The following is a 16,574-nucleotide window of genomic DNA, read 5'->3' as shown; positions in this document are numbered from 1 at the left end:
TTAAAAATAAAAAGATAAGTGATATAAATTTATTTATTTACATAGTAATAAAATTGAATGAGTGCTTTTTAAAGTCTTGTTTCTCAATAGTATTTAGTTTTTCCAAATACATGTAAAGATAATTTTCAGCATTCATTTGTGTAAGATTTGGTGTTCTGAATTATTTTCTCCCTTCCTTCTTCTTCCTCAAGACAGTGAGTAATTTGGTAGAGGTTAAACATCACATTTTTTATAAGAAAGAAAATAATCTATTCTACAGAGCAATTACTTACAAAATTAAAACCACTAACATCCCTTAGAACCACATTAAGAAACTTGACTAACTTTTTTCCCCCGGGGCCATGATCCAGGCAAAGTCCATCTACAGGAAGCAATTTAAACAAAATGATCTTTCATAATAAAGGAAATTCCTGAACAATTGGATCTGTTCTTCATAGATTACTGAGTCATGAATATAAAAGGTATTTTAGAGAGCATCTAGTCCAAAGATTCTTCTCTCTGAGGGCTGTAAAATTGTGTGTGTGTGTATGTGTTCATAAGTGTTTCATAAATTGGTTTCTTTTGCAATCTTATATATTTGATTTTATACATTTAAAAACATTATATCAAAAAGGGATCTATGAGCACTGTCATTCTAGTCAAACCCTTTTATATTACAATGAAAAAACCGAGATATAATTAAATTAAATCCTTAATCCAAAATTGCATAGCTTGAAAAACTAATTAAGAATGAGGCATATCTATTATAGTCATATTACTTTTTTTCTCTGATATCAAGTTTTTTGTTTTTTTTTTTAAATGAAATTTAAGAAATAAAAGCCTTAGGAAACATTTAAAATCTAAAACATCTTGGTAGTCAATAAGAAAACAGAGAGTTGCCCTTAGAAAAAAGCTCAAACCATCTTTCCATAGGAATTAAATGCCAGGATATAAATAAGTAAATTCTTACAGTTGTGATTGTTCAGTTCAGCTCTGGATTATTTTGAAGTAATGATGGCACATGAGGCCATATTATATGAGCAGAGAAAGAAAAAAAAAGGGTATTTCACTTTTCAGAAATAAATTCCATAGGCTATAAGGTCATGATTTGAATTTGGATATCTGCAAAATTACATAGAAGATTAGTAAATAGATGTGGGGAAGGAGTTTTAGAACTTTCATTAGAAAGGGAAGTAGAGATCACTGTGAGTCATCATTGTTTTATGAGGAGCCAGTTATGCCAAAATAACTTCATTTCCTTCTTTCATTGGGTTACTAAATGTGTAGATAAGGAAAGAACTATGTCATAGACACAAGATAGTTGTATTTCAGTGAAGCCTTTGTCAAAATGAACCATTTATATCACAGTAGACTTAAAATTGGTTTCAGTTTGAAAACATCCTCTAATAATTTATTTCAGAGTCCTGTCTTCACATTCTTTTGAATATCTTTAGCAATGACTTGGAGGAGAACATAAATGGCTCATTTATAAATTTTCAGCTGATACAAACATGGGGAGTATAGCTAAATTATCATTATTGACATTACTAGGATCTAAAAAGAGATCTTGATAGGCTGTATCCAGGCAAGGAATCAAATAAAATGAAATTGAATATGAATGAATTAAGTCTTGCACTTTGTTGTTGTTTGTTGTTTTCTTTTTAAAAATATCAACTATGTAAGTATAAGGTGAAAGAGATATGATCTTGCTTGCAATTTATGTGAAAAAAAGATCTAGAACTTTAGTGAATGATCATCTAGTCCTAAGTTCAATGTTATATGAAGACTTAGAATAAATTTCTTCTTAAGCTGCATTAGTAGCAGTAGAGTTTGTGAAGCAAATAAGGGGGTATTTATAATGGCCTAGAACCTAGAGAGGTTATACCTGAAGACTGAGTACCAGGTTCTCAGGGTCATCTTTTTTTAGGAAGGACATCTACAAATTGGAATTTATCTAAAATACTGGTGTCAAACTCAAATAGAAATGGGGCTGTTAAACTAATACATAACCATATTGACTTCAAACACCACATATTAACCTTATTTATATTCTATTGTATTTCTATTTATTGTGTTAAATATTTTCAAAATATGTTTTATCTGCTTCTCTCTGCAATAGAAATTGTTGTGGGAGCAGTTAGACATAGCTGATCTAAAAGAATGTTATCAGAATATTCAGGAGATTGAAAACCAAGTCCTCTTGGGGAAGCAATGTGTTAGAGAAAAGAAAGATTAGGAAGACAAAGGTGTTTATTAAGTTCTAGGCACTGTGCTAAGTGCCATAGAATATTATCTAAATTGATCCTTATAATAACTCTGTGAGGTATATCTCATTATTATCCTCATTTTATAGATGACAAAATCAAGCCAGAAAAAAGTTAAATTATTTTTTTTTCCAGAGTCACACAATTAGTAATTGTCTGAGGCTGGATTTGAACTCAGTTCTTGCTGACTCTATCCACTATGGCACCTAGCTGCTTCTGCAGGAGGAATAGGATTATTAACTATTAGACTTATTCTGCACGATCTAAAAGAACAGAGGAAGATGAATGTGCTAATTGTGTTTAGGTGGACTAACCTGCCTTGGACTATATAGTAAATTGTCTGTTTTTAGAGAGAATCAAGCAAAGATGAATTACAACTTGTAAAGAAATTTTTGGAAGTCCCTTCCTTTTTAAAACTTTGCAGTTTCTGTATTTTTGGTCCTTATTGAGTCTGATTTCTCTCTGAACTGGTACATATTAGAATTCATCTTAAGCTTTTTTGGTCAAAAAATAATAACAATGAGTGTGTCTACTGTACTAGCCATGAGCCTCTCCAAACTTAAAAAAAAAAAAAAAAAGATAAATTAGACAAAGTTTGATAGACTTTGAGATCTTAAGTACCTTCACAGGGGTAATAAAAAGGAAGTTATTCTTAAAGTTAATGGTTATATTATTATTTTGAGAATAAGTCTCCTTATATCAATTAGGCTTAAAGACAAATGGCCTCTGAAAAGCTCCATCTCATTTCTGATTGCACAGAAGTTTTGACCTGTTTTGTTTTAGACCTGTACTAGTCTGCCTTTCCTAACCTTCCTTTCTTTTCTCCAGGTGTGTACCATATTGATGCAATATTTAACAACTATACTTGAATAATTTTTAGTTCAAATGCTGCTCAGAATATCTATAGTAAAATGATCCTCCTGCCTTCCTAGAAGCAGGAATTATAAGAGTGTGCTACCAAGGGAATACTACTAATATTTTTAATCATGAGAGCCAATATGGTATATTTAGAAGCAGTTAGGTATAGAATTCTGGCCTTGGAGTCAAAAGGACCTGAGTTCAAAACTCACCTCAGATTTCAGCTGACTTCCTAAGCAAGAAACATTTAACCTTCTTTGTCTCAGTTCTTATCTGAAAAAATGAGCAGAAAGAAGTAAATAACAAACTACTCCGGTATACTTGACAAGAAAACACCAAATGGAGTCATGAGGACTCGGACACAATTAATTGATTAAACAAGTCATATATTTGAAAGAATATAAGCTCAGGAATCATGAGACTTGTTTATATTTCTACTAGCAACTTTTGTGACCATAGGCAAAGCATTTAACTTTCCTCTGCCTCAGTTTCTTCATCTTTAGAAATTAATAGTTGTGCTAGATGATCTCTTAAGTTTCTTTCTAGCTCTATTTTAATGTAGAGATATTTGAATGGATGAATCATATGAAACTGCTGTAAAAGTTTGACAGTAGTCAGCCTTTAATTAAGTCTCAGAGACCACCACTCAAAGCAGGATTATCTAGAACTCAGTATTTTCATGTGCCAAGTGTCATTTATTCAGGTAACCTTAAAAGCGAGGTAAAATGTTAAAATATGACCAGAGTATTGTGGTGCAGGTAATTAAAACCCAAGAGAACTCTCCTTGAAATATTTTTTTTAGTATTTTATTCAGAATCATGCAAGGTGAGTCTCCTTAAGACACATGGATGTTTTCATTCAGAGCATAAAATGGGTCAGGGCTCTTCTAGTTCATCATTAAAGCAAGGAGTAGTTGCCTTAGTGCTACCCTGCCTGCTCTCTTTATTTCAAGCACAGTTTTGAATGAAGACACAAGGGTATATGATATCTTAGCTGGTCATAAGGTAAAAATTCATCACCATTCTTGATTTGCTCTGTCTGCATTCTTTCAAGTTTAGGCATTTTGGTTCTGTGTTTTATTCTGTGAAACAGTTCTAGGAATTATTTTTTGCATAACATCATTTCTGCTCCATCCCAAAGACTGTGTTGACTTTTCTGTCAGCTTCTTCTTAGGCTGGTTGCAATTCTATCACTATCATTAAAAACAGCTTATATTGGGCAGCCAAATAATGTAGTAGATAGAGTACTAGCCCTGGAGTCGAGATGACTTAACTTCAAATCCAGCCTCAGACATTTAACACTTACTAGCTATGTGATCTTGGGCAAGTCACTTAACTCCTACTGCATTGCAAAAGAAAACAATGATGTCCATTTTTTTTTTTTTTCTCCAGATAGAGGTCAGTTCACCTCTTTTATCAAGGTTCTCTGATAGCTTTACAGAGGTTTTGTGGGAAGGGCATTCAGGCTCTCTATAAGTGACTTCAACCTCAATGATGCTATTTCCTTAGTGTAGAGCATGGTCCCCAGCACACCGATTCCATTCAGACATCAACAATTAGATTTATAAATAAATATACATAATATTTCAAAAGGTATAATTACAAACTAGCTCCACCAATACCTGGGAAGTATTCTTCTCCTCCACTACTACCATTTCAGACTTTAAATCATACAATTCCAACATCCAAGTTCAGCCCCTGCCCCCATATCCTTTCAATTTTGAGTCCAAGACATGCGAATTTCTTAGGGCTTTCTTACTAAGCTGGCTTGTTGAAACATCTCATCTGGAATTCTGACTCCAAGGTCTCCAAATCCAGGGATCACTGCTGACATCTAAAACTGAGAAGGACAAATGACACAGAACAGAAACAAATATTCCAAGGCTTATTTCACAGAGATAGAGTAAAAGAATAACAGGAGAAATAAATTTTTCCCCTATAATCTATTAAGTTCATAACACCTCCTCTGCATGCAAAAGGAAAGACTTGCCAGAAAAAGCAACAAAAAGAGAACAATCCTCTCAGTTTCATTATTTTTAAAGATGCAATTTATTTCAATTCTTTGATGAATCAAAGAAGGGGCCCTATTCACATGAAAAGGAATCAAGAGTCTCTCTGTTTTAAGAGATGGCATGCCAAAGCAAACACCTTTAGGAGTGCTGATATGTTAGTAAGTCAGAAATCTTCCAGTGCAATTCTGTCATATTTGTTATCAAATTGGAAGAATAAGTAAATTTATAAACTCTTCATGGGTGACACTTGATAGAGGACTTAAAGAAAATTAAATTTTTATTAAAATTAAAAAATTAAAAATTATCAAGAAATCAAAGTTCTAACCATTATATGATGTATGATTTTCTCAATGTCATTGAACAAATTACTTTATTTCTTTGGACCTTATTTTCCTCATATATCCATTGGGAATAATATTATCTGCTCCACCTACCTTTCAATGTTTTTAACAGTACAACATGAAACAATACATACAAAAGTACTAAGAAATATAAATAAGTAAACAAGAATAAAGCAGTACTAGTATTATTGTACCAGGCTTATCAATGTTAGGTATAATATTAATTAATATCATTAGTTATCATATTATATTTTATCCGGATTTATTCTTGATGAGTTCTACTTGAATGATATGCAAATTGGCTAAATCTCATAAGCTTAAGGCTTTCAATAATAAATCTTGATGAATAACAAGAATTTTATCACTTCTTAGCATCTGTTTTACATTTCTGTTGTCCACCACAAAAAAAGTAACTTAAAATTCTCAGTTCACTGGTAATAACAGAAGATCTTAATATGCTGATCATTACATTCCACTTCTCAAAAACCCTCCCTTATTTCCCACTCCTCTGAATAATGTACAATATAAAATTCAAGACACTCCCTGATCTGACCCCAACCAACCTTTCAGATATTCCTCCTCCTACCTCCCTTCAGATTTTCTTCCTCCTAGCTCCCTTCAGATTTTCCTCCTACTTTCCTTGGCTAGAGACATATGTTCTAGCCAAGCTTCATTACTCATCCTCAATGAGCATGCAATGTTGCCTTATTCATGATATTCCATCTGTTTAGAATTCCCCATCTTTAACCATCCAGAACCTTTTTTATTCTCCAAGGTCCAGATGAAATGCTATCTTTTCTGTGAAGAGTTCTTTTCACTGCTACTACATTCAGTACTCTTATTTTTGTAGCACTAGTTTTAATATAATATAAATAGTACTTTATATAAGGGTATTTATGTATGCATATATATATATATATACATATACATATAAAATATATGGCATGAAACTATATAACATAGCAAAGAAATAAACCTGTCATCAGAGAAACCCATGAAATGAGCTTATTAGTCTGTCAGTCGAAGAGTTGTCAGTCCATTTTAAGTAGCAAAGATTTCATGCTGACAGTTAATGTGATGATAGTAGACCTTGGCAATCATTCCTGCAGTTCATTGTCTCTCATAATCTTGATGTCTTGCCAGCCTAGAGAGGAAGTGATCATTTCTATCTTCTAACACTTAATTTTTATTTTTGCTGTTGTTTAAACAGATGCTTGATGAAATAACCAGCAATCGTATATGTAGAAAAGAATTGCTTTTGACTTTTAGTTATTTAGCAGAGTAAACTGAACCCTTAGATTATGATAGTTTTAGAATCTCATTTCTAAGCTGACTTTCTATCCATCTATCTATCAGATAAGGACTACACTGCATTTTCACTGTTATAGGAAACACTAGATTGAAGAAATTCCTTCACCAATGCATGTCTCCACCTTTTCTTCATTTTAGATGTTATTGAGAGAATTGAGAGGGTAGGTGACTTTCCTGGAATCAAATAAAACAATTTTAAGCAAGCAACAGTATGCCTTGATTAAGGCCTTCTTTGCTGTGAGATCATTTTCTAATATACAATACTTTAATGCCTTCCACAAACATACAGGAATGCATATAAGGATACATATAAAATTTGCAATTATATATAAATAAGCAAAAGGAATAGAAAATTCTGGATCTAAAATATATCTTTATCACAATCTGAGTTTTAATTATCAATATATATCCTATTATAAATTATTTCTGTTATAATATAAATAATACAATATATAGTACATAATGTAATATGTAAATATTAAATATATACATATAATTACATATGTGTATATATATATATACACATATATATGTAATTTAGTTTTTAAAACACTTTACTTATATAATTTGATCCTTGAAATATACCTGTAAGGCAGGTTTCATTCTTATTCTTATCCCCATTATAAAATGAAGAAACTGAGGTCAAGAAAAATGAAATGATTTAGAAAAGATCCACAGCTAATAAATATCAAAAGAGGATTTCAATCTAGACTTTTCATAACTTCAATCAAGCTTCTTGATCCACTATGTATACACCCTTCCATTTAAGTTAAGAGATTATTAGAACTATCCTAAATTTCTCCCAAAAACCTAGTTTACTTGCCCAAGAAGACAGTTAAAAAAAACTATTGTCTGAAATTCCCTTCTTTTTATTGAGCACAATCTCCCTCTTTTTTTTTTTTCTTAGAAGAAATGACTATTAAAATCACAACAAAACAACCTAATCTTAATATCATGATCTAATGGCATCCCTTTTGCTCTTGCTCTGTGTTGGGTAGGATATAAGGATTATCTACATTTCACATGTAAATAAGAGTCAAACTGAGACTTGAACATAGTTTCTGGATTTCTAGCTCAAAGTTCTCTTTATTGTATGATACACTTAATGGAGGAAATATAGGATCTGTTGTACTGAGAAAGTTAGACCAGATGACTAGAACAGAATATTTTGAAGTCTTCAGGAGATAGGAAAAGAGTAATTAGCTTCAAACAGTATTATGATGTGCATTTATCAAGTTTCAAGGGTTTCTAGTGTCAAGAGTTTGGACACTATTCTCATCCTATATTTTATAATTTTTCAATTCTTTCATGCTGACAAAACAACCTCAACCAAATTTTACCCCTTCTGTTAATAGTAACCATTCTATAATATCTTATTTGCAAATTCTAATTCTATAAGGTAGGAAGGAATGTGGCCACAAAAACAAAATGAAAGTTGAAATAAGGAATCTGTGATATACTTCTGTAATCTCATTTCTTCCTTCTTTTGGGTGGGGGGCATGGGGTGGGTGTGGGAGAAGACAGAGAAAAGTTAAAAAAAATGAAATGCATTTGAAGATTCCCATATATGATTGTTCTACTCAGAGATCAAATCTTCTTCAGTTTCAGTTTCATAATAGAGACATAAAACAATCTCATTAAGAACTCTGAATATTGGTAAAAGGTCAGAAATAGATGAAACAACAGCAAGCATATGAGAAAGAGTAAAAGCTTGTTGAAAAATTGGATAGTTTTAGCTTTGTAACTCAGAAATCTAAAACTGAGCAAAGGTTGGAAGGTAATGATCAACCAGTAGAATTTTGCCCAAATCAAAGGGTGAACTAGCTGCAAAGATTTGGACTGATGCCCAGAAGTCTAAGTTTAACCAATGACACACGGTATAGATATATGGTAGCTTTCTAGTCATCATAACAACAAACAAAAAAAAAAAAGTTTCTACTACATATGTATTTAATGGGTCTTAGGAAAGAGATTGCAGTGATCACAAATTATCTACACTCTTTTCCCCTAAAGATACCAGTTAGATATGTTATCCTGGAAAAAAAGAATGTTGGTTTTAATCAGTGACTCAGTCGGTGAGTTTGAGCAGAATTTTAAAGAATTTATTGAAGCAGAGAATGAGCTCTGCCTCAAATGAAGACATTTTTTAGGTGGCTTTAATAGGAATTTAGAATTATTGAGGCTCTAAGAATTCTTTTTGATCTTGTGACCATTTGACATTACTCTTTGGGGAATGAGTGACATTTTTTAACCTCACTATCTTCCTCTGAATAGGAACCCAGATTTTCTTTTATACCAAAGTAACTCTCTATGATCAGATTCTTTTTCCTTTGCTTACTCATTTTTATTTTTAATTTGTTTTATTTTTAATATTATTTTTATTTTCAATTGTCAATAATTTTGCTCTAAGCCACAGATCCTCCTTATTTTTATTTTCTCAATTTTGCTCAGGTTCTCAATCTCAAGGACTTCTTTGCTCATCTAACTTGATATAAAAGCACTTTCTTCTCTTTCCCAAACCCACTGTATACATATATAGTAGAAACTTTTTTTTTTTTTATATGATGATTAGAGAGCTACTTTATACCTACAGTTACAGTCCTTAGTCATGCTGTCCCAAAAATGTTATTGCTCCCTGTGGTACCACACTGATGTAGGCATGTATTCATCCCCCTTCTCCTGGAAGGAATTATGTCTGGTCTGCAGTGCTAGGCCTGACTTTCAGAAATAGCAGGGAGTCTTTCAGTTTTCTCCCCTCAGCAATCTGTTCTTCCTTGAATGAAAATTTGTCAGGAAAAAGTCCATGAGATGAAAGTTGCTGAGATGAAATTTTTTGAGGGCTTGTCTACTTTCTTATAGAGCTGCTTCAAGGCCTGCTATTTGCTGGTCTAGTGGAAGTGGCCTGGAGGTGTCTGTACTTAATTCAAGCCAAATCTCAGACCATGGAGGTTCTGTTTTTTCTGAAGTTCTCTTGTCTTGACAAGTGCTTTACCCCTTTATTTTTGTTGATTTGCTTTCATTTTCAATTATTGATTTCATTTGCAATCATTTGTGATGATTTTTTGCCTATGGAGGAAATCATGAGAACCTGGAAATTTCTGCTATCTTCGACAATGGCTATCCAGAAAAAAAAAAAATAATAAAAAAATAAAGAAAAGAAAAGAAAAAAAATCAAAACTCAAATAAGGATTCAAGGGAAAAAATAGGCAAAAAAGAAAAATAAACAATTCAAGAAAATGTTAAAAAGAAAGTTATAACCTATTGGAAAAAGAGACAAAATCTTAAGGAAGAAAATTATTCCAAGAAAACTAGAATTATTAGTTTTGTTTCATTTTGTTTTTTAGGCTTCCAAAGTATGTGGAAGAAATAGATGTTAAAACCTCTTCCATCATCCAATCCTGTTCAATGTTGCAACTTGTGTTGTGTTTCTGGGGACTCTAAAAACTTAAGCATCTGTTTTTATTGCTTTCATTTATGAGCAATTCTGAAAGTTCTAAGCTCTTTATGTACCATTTATACAATGTAGATGTATGGTAGCTTTCTAGTCACCACAGAACACCAAAAATGTTTCTACTATGTATGTACTCATACTTAATGTACAATTGAAAAATATCTTGGAATTTGGTTTCATTAAGACCTAATAGTTAACTTGCTTATTCTCTTTACTGTCATTGCCTAATAGTATGTTTATGCATTTCTGTTTTCCCTTTAGTTTAGAAAGGTGCCATGTTTGAATAGAAAAGTATTTGTTGAAAGTTGAACAGGTATTGAATCAGGAAGATATGCACTCAGATTTAGCATATGGCACTTACTAATTGAAGAAATTATTTAATCCTAATTAAATGTGATTTTCTCATCTGTAAAACATAAATAATAATTCTGAGTATGCCTATTTTGAAGAGTTGATGTGAGTTTCAGAAGATTTAACTTGTTTGATGAAATTTGTAGAATTAAAAATTATATGTAAAATATCAGTTGTTATTTATAGTTGATTGATTTACTATTATGGCTCCATCTACTTCCAAATATTGTATCAATCTGAGTAATCCCTGCACATGGGCAAAATTCAATCATTCTGTGTCTTGCTCATCAACACAATGATCAATTTGAATGGACTCAAGAGCCTTTCTAACATTAAAATTATTATCCTATCCCATTATACCTTAAAGCACAGTGTAAATGCCATCTCCTTTATCCAAATTTATGGATTTTTTGTCATCCATTTTCTTCTACCAATCAGGAAATAATTCCTGCTCCAGGTATCAGACACCATTGGGCTTTACATTTACTTCATAAAAAACTATTATGTATTATATAAGTTATCTGTATATGAAACCTACAGTCCTTTTAGATTACCCTCCTTCTGCTTTACATAGAGGAAGGAACACTATTCTCTTATTCAGTCGAATGTATATTTATCAAGTATCTTCTATGTGCCAGACACTGTGGTAAGAACTGGGGATACAAATAGGAAAAACAAATAAACAAACACAGGAACAAACAAAAAACAATCCCTGCCCTCAAGAAGTTTACAATCTAATTCATTTTTTAGTAAACAGGGTTTGGGGAAGAGTTTAATGCTTTACCTTTCACATCTCCAATCAGAGGGGAGAGTCCACTAAGAAGTTCAGAATCAAAAACTTAGTCAATCTGGATGAAGAGATTTCAGGTGATGAACTTATTTTGGTGATCCATGATGGAGTCCAAGCCAAGCAGAATTGGTTATGCAAAGTGGAGAGCCATATAAAATTGTATCATTTCCTATCTGTAACTTGATGCTCTGTACAGAGTAAGAATTTGATAAATATTTTTAATGAATTGAATAATCTGAATGAGATGCATTAGTAAATTCAGTCACCTAATGGCATATATCCTTTTCCCTCCTTAAATCAGTATCCTAAGACCTTTGATTGAAGCTTTCTTTTACTGGGTAAATTTTCTCATTAACACTCTGTGACATTATCTAGGAAGGCCCCTTGAGCTTTCTGGACTTTTGTAAATCTAAGGAGATATTAGAATTACAGCAACAGATACATTCATAGCCTTAATCTTATTAGTGCAGTGAATTAAATTTTAAATGTTTTCTCCTATGTGAACTAAAGGCTTCCTTTGGCTATTCTATAATTGTTTTGTGATTAATCCCTTTCAATTGCAGGCAATCTCAGTATTTGTAATCTTTGATTTTCTCAAAATTTTCAAAGGTTATAATTAGTGAAATTATTTTAGATGATGAAATTATTCAGCATGACTGTCCTCTGCTTGGAAAGGAACATTTTACAATTCCATGACAGAGAACCCTTCCTCCTTGTCCTGTAATCTATTCTCAGCTTGTGTTTGTTCCTTTTGCAATTATCTTAGAATAAGAGAATCACTCATCTTACCCATAGACATATCCCTGACAAGTTGGCAATATTGTGGGACATTTCCTATGGTCACATCAATTCTTATTCCCAAAATGACATGACACTGTTAGTGTCATGGAAAGCTATAATGACCTACTCTATCCTCTCTGGGGAGAAAAAAAAAAAAAAGACTGATAAAACTGTCTAACCATTGCAAGAATTCAGAGTTCATATTGTTAACCTGGTTTCAAATAACAACTTTGACACTAGATGGATTACCATAAAGAAGTTATTTGCTTTCTCTTAAACCTGGGTGCCTCATCTGTAAAATAGGGGCAATAATGCAAATAATAGTGTCTTATCTCATAGGGTTGTTTGTTTGTTTTGAAGGTCAAATGAAATAATGTGTCTGAAATTTTTTCTTTTTTTTTTTTGGCAAAATTTAAAGTGCTATGTGACATAACTTATGTTACTGCTCTTTGGGTAAAGGTAAAAGAAGACATGTCAAAGAGTTGTATATGTTAATAACTATAGCTCAGATCTGCATATGAATTTATTATCACCAAGTCTGTTGAATTTATTATTTCATTTACTTATGAGGAAATAAATGTTATTTTTCTGATTCTACAGATGACAGAAGTAAGGTTGAGAAAGGAAAAGTAGGGTATCTGAAGCTATATAACTACCAAATTTCAGATTCAGGCATAAAACCAAAATCTTAAAAGAATGATTACATTAAGAAACTCAATTTCAACAAATATTTTTTCAACACAATGTGCAGGTTGTTGCATTATATTTTCCAGAGCCTTAAAGGTATAAAGTTTATACTATAAAAATTTGAAAAGTATGTGATAATTTTCCTTGGGAAGGTCATATGTAGGATGGACACAAATTAAAAATAATCTCCACTAGGGATAAGAAGAGTTACACTCTGTTTTGGTTTGGATTTACTTACAATAAAAAAAATCAAAAGTTTTTAGAATAATAGAAAATGAAAGGGATTGGTTTGCCATGACACTCATTTCCCTACTGACTAAGGTATAGAAAGGATTGGTTTACCCCTCCACATCTCATATCCATAGAGGGACTACCCACATCAGTGAGATCGAATAGATAATGTGGATACCTATATAACATGTGTTCCAGGGCTATCCTCCAGGGACTTATATACATTTGAATATGAATGTACATCATATATAATTCAGAAATGCTTGAACTATTATAGAAATTTATTATATTATTATTTTGAACATTGAGTAGTATATTTTTATCTTCCCCTTTATATTATCTACACATGAATTGGTTCTAATTGTTGAGCCAGCAAGGCTGTAGGACTTACCCTGTACTTTCAGTACTTTTTTTTTCATGATACAAATGTCACAGAAGCTATTTCTATTTTGAGAACTGCCTGGGACACCAAGAGATGTCCCACCCTGGCAGTTTCCAAACTAATTTCAGCAGAAGCCCCTTTTCTTTAACCTACCTCCTTTTTTAACATCCATCATGCTAAATGAATGCAATTTGCTATGCATATACATCACAAGAGAGTTGTTAAGCTTAATTAAATAACTATCTATAAAAGCAAAAAAATTCCAAAATGTTTCACAAGCATTTATTTAATTAATGGAATTAATTTAGTCTTATTTATGTCTACAACTACATATATGTGTGTGTATAACACACACAATATATACAAAAAGAGAACTATGACCATAAATATAGTCATGTAGTTAAGTATTACTTTCTTTTGACCTAGAAATTGTGAAACTGGTAAGTCAATAATTGACAGGAACAGTTTTACTCATTAATGTTTGTATATGTGTGTTTAACTTCCCAGTAAAAGTACAAATGTATGGGAGGGAGGAAAAAAAACAAAGTAAAAACAAAACAAAACTACAAACCTAATGTTGACATTTGAAAAGATGAGGTCTAAATACAACTATATTTCTGTCTGTATTCTGCCATTATCCCTAATCTGAGTAGATACTGCAAGGGCATTCCCAATTGTACTTTAGTCAACTGATTAGCTAGTAGGTTCAGAACTAGATTGTTTTATTCAATTACAAAAGCACTGGTTCATTTCTTTTCTATCAAGATAAAATTCCCCTTAAAGAATTCTTTGATAGGCAGATGGATGACAAAATAGATAGTATGCTGGGCCTGGAGTCAAGAAGATATGAGATCATAATCTGGCCTCAGACTTTTACTAGCTATTTGACTCTAGGAAAGTCAAGTAACCCTGTTTGCCTCAATTTTCTCATTTTAAAATGAACTCGAGGAGAAAATGGCAAAGCACTCCACTATCTGCCAAGAAAGCCCAAAATGGGGTCATAAGGAGTTGAATATGACTTAAATAATTGAATAGTATAGACTTCTTTATGTAACTGCCATTATTCTTTTCATAGGAAATCTTGAATGTTACATGTATTTCTGTATATTTAAAGATACATTTATGACTTAAAAAAACAAACAAACACTAATTTCCAGACTAGAAGGTTTTGCAAAAGTATTGTTGTTGTTGTTTTACTGCCATATCATCTAGTATGAAAGATTAACTACTTATACCACCAATCAGAAATTTTATTATTTTGAATTGACTTGACTATTACTGTCAATTCCTGTCACTTAGAGATTAATTCTAAAAATTAATCAATTCCTGTCATAGAGGCTAACAGTAAAATTAATAAATATTGAGGTCAACAGAGATAATCCTATAATGAATAGCAATGGAAAAATAATAGTCTTGGGAAATAATCTCATTTCTCTTGTTCTCATTTTCCCATTTAAAAAATGAATAATAAGAACATAGCATGTATATATTCATCAAGTTTTACAAAACAGTTTAAACATGTTATCTCATCTGAATCGCAACATAATCTTAAGGCATAGCTGGTAATATTATTCTCATTTTTGTAGATAAGGAAACAGATTGAAAAAATTCCATGATTTGCCTAGAATAAATAACTGCTGCAGTGTCTATTAATAAATTGAATGATTTCCAAAATCCTTCTCATTCTCTTTATTCTTCTGGTCTTCTCCTCAATTGAGCTAAAAGTGTGTTGGTTATCTCAGAAATCCAAGAAAAGTCTTGATTTTTATTTTGTTCATACATTGCCATTAAGCATTTTAATAACATAATAGCTCCAGAGCTGGAAGATACATTAAGAGACATCTAGTCCAGCTCCCTAAAGATGAAGAAAGAACTGGTGACTAATGTCACATGGGTAGAAAATAGAAGAGCTGGAATTAAAGCTCATGTCCCAAGATTCCAATTCAATGTTCTTTCCTACTAAATCATGTTGATGCTTGAATTAATAAATCTCTATTCAATATATTACTTTTGAAAGCACTATAGGGAAATAAAAAATGATAAAGTTGCAATGTCTATCATTGATATTTGCTAGCTCAATTCAACAAACAATTATTAAGTGATCGCTATATTTATAATACTATATTAATTACTGTCATAGGTCTGAGATAGCTAAGTTGTATTATAGATAGATTTCCAGGAAAAACCTGAGTTCAAACTGGCTAAGATACTACTAGCAGTATGACCCTTGGCAAGTCATTTAACCTCTCTCATGTTCAGTTTCTTCATTTGTAAAAAGGCAAATGGGTTTTTATTAGGGTCTAATAAGATGTTATATATAAAAGTGCTTTACAAAATGTTGCAAAACTATATATGCTAGCGATTATAATTTTCATTATTATCATTATTAGTAGGGACAAAATTCTTCAGAGCTTTATCATGCATGTTGTTCATAACCTAGTATAGATTGTGTATAGAAAGTGAGATACCTGGATAGATATAATAAAAAAAATTTATATAATACAGTAGAAAGATTAAAAAAAAAAGTAGGCTAGAGTGGGAAAAGCATGCCTAGGAAAGAATTTATAGAGAACATTTCATTTGGGCATTAAAGTGTATATAGAAATGTAGTAGATAAAAGGAGAAAGAAAAGATATTCCAGGTATACGAAACAGCATGAAGAAATTCCTTCAGATGAAAGACAAATATGTCATAGACATACCTTTATATTAAGACACTATTTGTTTGGAATACACCTCAAAGCATCACATACTCAATTTGGCTGGAGCATCGTGGTTCACTTCCAATTTCATCTCACCTGTGAAACTTCCCCTAACTACTCTAGCTATATTTCTTAAAAACATTAGCAGCTAAGCTTCATATGTATAAGTTTTACCTTCACGACTATAGATATAAATGAGGTTCCTTGTTGGAACATATATTTATACTTCTTTCTTATATTTCTCATTGACTAGCATAGTTCTAGTCATGGAATTTGTGCTCAGAAAATATCGATTGATTTAAAGAGGATAAGGGCATGAGTTCACTTTCCTATGGAGTAATTGTTATAAGTATCATTAAGGTTACTTTTTGTTCTAATTTTAATCACTGTGATCTCCTGGTAATTGTGAGTAGTTGACTCCTTGCCATGTAGCCCTT

The 16,574-nt window shown here is 31.9% G+C and overlaps 1 protein-coding gene across 3 annotated transcripts in view; it reads left to right on the top strand.

Moving 5' to 3' along the window:
• CNTNAP5 (contactin associated protein family member 5) overlaps positions 1-16,574 on the top strand; it is a 949,942-nt gene that overhangs the window by 528,402 nt on the left and 404,966 nt on the right. The gene's annotated exons all lie outside the window — the stretch shown is intronic.

This window comes from Sminthopsis crassicaudata, chromosome 3 (assembly GCF_048593235.1).
Source record: "Sminthopsis crassicaudata isolate SCR6 chromosome 3, ASM4859323v1, whole genome shotgun sequence".
Classification (NCBI taxonomy): Eukaryota; Metazoa; Chordata; class Mammalia; order Dasyuromorphia; family Dasyuridae; genus Sminthopsis; species Sminthopsis crassicaudata.
Note: the sequence above shows the minus strand (reverse complement) of the source record. Positions and strands in the feature narration are given on the sequence as shown.